This window comes from Neovison vison, chromosome 12 (genome assembly GCF_020171115.1).
Source record: "Neovison vison isolate M4711 chromosome 12, ASM_NN_V1, whole genome shotgun sequence".
In the NCBI taxonomy this organism is placed as follows: domain Eukaryota; kingdom Metazoa; phylum Chordata; class Mammalia; order Carnivora; family Mustelidae; genus Neogale; species Neogale vison.
The window spans coordinates 90514423-90521209 of record NC_058102.1 but is presented as its reverse complement, the minus strand read 5'-3'; positions in this window follow the sequence as shown (position 1 = coordinate 90521209).

Below are 6787 nucleotides of genomic sequence, written 5' to 3'. Positions count from 1 at the left end.
ATTGTCAGCAAGTGAATAGCTTCTGCTGATGAACCATAGTATCTTTTTATAGGAGAAATATTATCTTATCAAAAGTCAAAGACTCATGAGTGAACCAATAAAGTACTAAATGCATTGCTATACAAGTTGGTAAACTTGATAATCCTTACTAAAAGATAAGAATTTGGTGATGTAGTCTTCTGTTAATAAGCATTATTAAATTAGATTAAAACACATGCATAAGACTTTTGAAACTATTTGCGTGTGAGTTGAAATATGCACACACCAACAGCAGGAACAATGAACAAAAGTCAGTTTCCTCTAGAGGAAAAAATGGAAAATTGCTTACCAAGATGATATTAGTATGAACAGATGACAGTTAAAGATCTAGCTCACTGATTATAAGCACTACTTTAGAAGTCTCATTTCTGCACATTCCCTGTAGCATTATCAGTATTCAAGCTTTTTCATAAACTACACATGTGCGGCTATGGGAAGGCAAAAGTAATTTGATATCCTGCTGTTTCACATTCAGGTCTGATATAAATGGGGATATGGAAATTTTATGGCACTAAAGACAATTTGCTGATTTTATCCTACCTGGGTCAGTATGTGTCTTGATATTAACACTTTCAGCTTACTTTAAGATACATAACAAATTCATTAGACAATAAGATGCAAAGGTACAAATCTTGTATTATAAGCAACAGTAGAAAGGGAGGGGAGTCCACAGTTCACTTTTTTTAAAGGATCATATGGCTCCATTTTTGTTTTTCCACACATACCATCTACATTTTCCACAACCTCCGTCCATCTCCACCTATATCACCTATAGGTTTGAACACCTATATAGTCACCCAGCACCAAAGATATAAAAAGAACCCTCAATGTCTTTGGATTTCACTTAGTAACATTTATTTAAAGATAACAATGTTATATTTATCAGATGCATAATAATGTTACTATAACAGCAACAAATAAATAAGTAGAAGTTACTTTGTAACATATAATCAACATCATGATGTAGAGACTATGGTGAGTGGGACATGATTTATATATACAGTGCAGGAAAAAATGGAAGCATTCTGACTTGCAGCTCCTCTTCTGCATCCAAAAAAAAATTATTCTTCTGAGCTGCAATTTGTAATTCAGGTTGTCACCAATCAAACTGGACACACATGAATTTTGCATTACCATTTCTGAGCAATAGGTGAATATTTAGCCTCCAGCCTGCTCAAATGAATTGGCTAATTCTTTGTCCCTTCGTATTAATATCCCCATCTCCTCGTTTTGTGTTTGTATCTGCTAAAGAAAGGAAGAAAAGAGGGCACAAAAAGAGGGCACTAAAATCCTATCTCCCAGCCCCAGAATAGGATATGCTCATCCATGTTCTCACTTCTTTCTTCTTTGTCATGATTTAACTTTGTCATTCATTTTCTAGAATACTGGGTGGTTCTCCTCCCTTAATTCTATAGTAAACATCTACTTAATTTTGCCACCACCCCTTCTAGAGCAGACTGGTACATTTATTACAGGACATGGGACCAACAGAGAGAGAAGTATCAAGTTTTAGCTGAGTGTCCAGAGAGTCCACCAGTACATACCGAGTACCTGCTCGATAAATTGCCTCATTCAATAATGAGCAGTGTGTAAGACAGGGTTATTTTATAGCTAGATTAGGAAAGCTCTATGCTTATGTCTGTGGATGCCTGAAATCTAGAGCTGATCTTTGGCCATGGTAAGGATGAGATGCATTAGTCATTGGTAATTTGATGTTGAAAGTTCAAACTTCCCTAGAGGCACCTGGTGCAAGCTTGTCTAGCCGTTTAGAAATGTTTCCATTGATATTTTATGCCTGTTTTGTCTGATTACACAGTAGATTTACTTATGTGAGTGGTAGGTTATAAAGGGCCCTGCTGTAAACTTTTCTTGGGTTCCCTTGAAATCAAAATACTCTGTGCATATCTTGTTGGTTCATAATCTGAAAATAAAGCATACTCGGTGTGGCTGAGAAAGAATCCTGGGACCTGGAACTGTTTAATGATTGCGTGTAGTCTTCCTCATATTATACTGTATCTTTTATATTTAACAAAGCTTACGCGAGTACACCTTAACGAGTCTTGTGCATCTTTCAACTATCTGACCCCGTGTAATCCATGCAAGCGCATACTCTGTAAAGTTCTTTTAAGGAAAGGAAAAAAAAAAAAAAAAAAAAACACCAGTAGCCACAGAATTACTTTTCTAACCATCATTTTTTGAAATAGTCACTTGAATATCAACACTGGCATCAAAAGATTTTATTCACTAAAAAAAGAGTGATATTATTTGAAGAATATATTTGTCTCTCACTTTGCTTTTTCACTATTTGCAATATGACAATGGCATCATTTCAAATTAAACACGCACACATACATATGAAGCACAGACATTAAAATAGCACGTCTATATATGGCATATGTGGTATATTAGTTTCTGGGGTAAGGATGCTAGTTTTTAAGTTATAAAATCTTAGTCACTTCATGTTGGCTCTCTGCCTGAGTTTCCTTATCTGTAAAATGAGAATAGGACTGGTAGATTAAATCAGTCCATGAATGTCTCATCAGTGGTCAGTTAGTGTCAGCTGCTGTTATCATTGTTATCATAATTATGTGTTTTTTAAAGATTTATGTATTTATTTGTGAGAAAGAGAGAGCATGTACTTGTGGGGGGAGGGCACGGGAAGGGGTAGAGGGAGAAAGAGTCTCAAGCAGACTCCCTGATGAGCACAGAGCCCAATGTGGGGTTCAATCCCACCACCCTGAGATCATGACCAGAGAAGAAATCAAGAGTCAAATGGTAAATAGACTGAGCCAGCAAGGTGCCCCATTTATATTATGTTTAAAGTAAGGTATCAAATGGACAAAATCATATTGAAAATAAATTAGACTAGTCTCTATAAATTAGAGATCAAGTAAATCAGGAGTAAGTTTTAGAACCACAAAGCTCTCACTCTTTTAATATTTGTCTTCAACATTTTTAAGTTCACGATTAGGATAATAGTAGCATAAAAGCAAGCAGGTGAATATATTCTTTCGACGGTGAGTCTCCTTGTTCCTTGATCACAGAGAATTCCATTTAAAAAAGAATGCTGTGAACTCTAAAGTGCTGTACAAAGATTAGTGTTACTATTAATTTGAGTCTAGTTATTGGTTTCAGTGTTAAGATGACACTCTTGTTAAGAACTAGTTCTCTTCTTCTGCAGATCATTTGAGTAGATGTGAATGGTACTCAACTCAGTGATAATCACTGACACTGGACTGGCTCACCACCTGATGTTTCGATTTCTTGATAAATCAATCTCCAAGGTTCAGTTCATTCACAGTATGAGGCTACTTACCTTTTCAAAGTGCATCAGTTTTGTCCTCCAGTTTTCATATTGGCTTCCTGTCAGGGTTTGCATTGATTTTAAAGTTTTATTGTTGACGTTTAAAGCACTTAATGGCCTGATACCTTCTTATATTAATGATTTGCTTATCCCCACAGGACAAGAATAAATTTTGAGATCTTCTGCTACTGGATGTCAGTCTTAAATGTCACCTTGAGATTCAGAGTGCATAGGCCTTTTGTCTTTTGTTCATGTTCTTTTTGAGATAAGACATTAGAAAGAAAATATCATATCTTTTCTAAAGGTCAGTGGGCATGATGGAAAAGTATAATATCAAGACCTTTGACTTATTAAATTAATGTATGTTTTCAAATTCTCAAGATCTGTAACAGACCAAATCCCCTACAAATATTATACTAAAAATTTTTAATCTATAAAATGTGGAAATCATTAAAATAATATTCTTACATATGTTTTTTAAAGTTGGAAGATAAATGCCATATTTCTGAGTCAAAGAATATTTTACTTGTTCTCATCTAGGACATAAAAATAGTCATTTTCGTTTCAAAGTCAATCTCACAAATGTAATTTTTTCATATTCTAAGATATTTATGATAAACTTCATGAATGGAAAACTGCTTTAAAATATTTTACAATCAATCATAAATCATGTTTTTGGATCTAATGTTTAATTATGAAGACTGGGTTATGCTATGTGTTTGTGACAGATAGCCTTGATTAATAATATGATTAATGCAAGGAGCAATCTGTATTTTGGGGAAGGAAATAACTCTTTTACATGAGTGTAGCTGTTGAAAGATAATGTAGAACATTAACTGTTTATGACTGCACCCAGCTGTAAAAGGAGTATTAATTCATGATATAGGCAAACCAGTTTTTATGTACTAGTATGTATACTCTATAAAAGAAATCTTCTTTATCTATCACCTACCTACCCACTTATCTACCTATTAATTTGCTTGGTATCTCCTTCAATCTAATACCTTGTCTGTCATTTGCCATACTATCATCTGATGCTTGATCGTTTAGTAATATATCAAATCCTTGGCACATAAGATAAAGTACAAGGGGGACGCCTGGGTGGCTCAGTGGGTTAAGCCCCTGCCTTTGGCTCAGGTCATGATCTCAGGGTCCTGGGATCGAGCCCAGCGTCGGGCTCTCTGCTCAGCAGGGAGCATGCTTCCCCTCTTCTCTCTGCCTGCCTCTCTGCCTACTTGTGATCTCTGTCAAATAAATAATTACTAAAAAAAAAAAAAGATAAAGTACAAGGAAGTATTTTGAAAACACTGAATGTTAAATAAGTGTGACACAGCACCATAATTTTACTATTATTATTTTCTATGAAGGAATGCTTTCCCTATGAAAGTGAACTGACTTCCTAAGTTCTCCTTCCTACTATGCCATTTTCCCTCACATCCTTTTACCCTGCAACTAAGTAATGGAATTCTCTCACATGGATACAGCAAAGGAAAAATGTTAAATGTCAATAATATGGTGAAAATAAAACAAAATATCTTTCCTAGGGCATTTTAGGTGAGGTCCTTTGCTGATAGTTCAAATAAAAATATGAAAGGGTAAAGATGAGCTGTTTATTTGTAGTTAAAAGAAATTTTAAACAATATAGACATTAAGTCTCAAATGTGATTTTTTTTTGCTATTTGGAGTTAAGTTTCTATTTCTTCACAGTATGAATGACTTGCTTTGTATAATAGGTTAAAAAATGGACAACCCATTGTTTTAACCCAACTCATGGTACAATTTTCTTGCTAATGTTTACAAATAAGTTCTATAGTATATGAGGAAAAATATGGCTAATATAGCTGATATTTTGGAATTCATTATCACTGAGAAATTTATAACAAATATACTTTGTGACATTATAAAGTATAAATATATCATGTTGATGCTGATTTAATGATTATATTGACAGTTTTATGGCTAAATCCCTAGGCAGAGGAAACATGAAAATTTCATTTTTAGCAGGTTCTTCCTTACTTTAAAATGTAACCCATCAGCTCAGCAATACAATTAACTTTTTAAAAGTATTGTTAACTGTAAGGCTTCAATAATCAAGATATTACAAATATTAAGCAATTTATTTTGGACTTCGGGTTTCTGAAATTATTTAGGTTAGCTGCTTCAATATTCTTCTTTGGTCTGATCTCCTTGGAGGGCATCTTCTTTTTATATATCTTAAAACAGCTTTTATTGTGTTTATAATTTGATTCATTCATATATCTAGCTTGCAATTCTACTAATTAAATTATTGTTATTAGGTTAAATCATACAAAATTATAGATATTTGATAGTTTTTGACCTACAGATGTGTTAGCTTGAGATTAAAAAAACAATAGCAACAAGGCAGCAGAAGGGAAAATAAAAAAAGACTTTAATCCTTGGTGGGTAACCAATCTTTAAAAAAAATCATTTGTCTTCCTGTGTTAAAATGATGCATTATATAATAAATAATATAATGCAAAATAAAGAAAACTTCTACTTACCCAGAAATGTACTAAAAACTTTATAATATCAGATTAATTTATACTATGTAATTATTTATAACTTATAGTAAAACATTTATTCTCCATAAATGTGCTAAGATTTTGCTCAAAGACTTTTCATAACAGCATACTCAATGTTGTTCGACTCAATACTTTTTAGAACACAGATATGGAATTTAAATCTCAGACATGAGGTTTCATCTAGTAAATTTGTATAGTACACTGTTGAGATCCTGCAGTAGAAATGGGTGTCACATTTTCTATCTTAATTTCTGATCTATAAATAGAATTTATGTATTTGCTGTTAATATGATAGAATGCATCATTTTAGCCCATACCATTTGTGACCAAAACTCTTCAGTAGTAATTGCTTTCCTATGAAATTCAAGTTTCTTGGGAATTATCTAGGTATATGACTTCTCCTGGGAAATTTTTCAGTCTTTCTTAATTGCACCTAATCAATTTTTAGGTCTCCCACCACTATTGACATACTAAGAGCAATTGGCTTTTTCTGAGGTATCATTGTGATCAGATTGGGACCTTAGGAACATTAAGAACCTACTTGGTTCTTAAATTGGAAGGCTGAACAGAAGGAAATACTAAATTTATTATAAAAATAAATGCAGAACTAGTTTTACAAAAGATATGGGTTCAACTGCACACCCATTTATTGTTATTTCTAAAGCAAAGTATCTAACTTTGGAAAAATGTTATCTGCCCAGAAACTGGCAAGATGAGGTGATGTTCTTGTCATTTAACAGTAGGAGGGGCTACTTCTGTTAATTTCACATACTGATCTTATCTTTTTTTAAAAATTTCTAATTTTGTCTTCATTGATGCCCGTGCTAACTGAAATAATTGTTTTCTCTTGTTCTAATAATCAATCTAGGTATTTATCTCTTAACACTATAAAGTCCAGTTA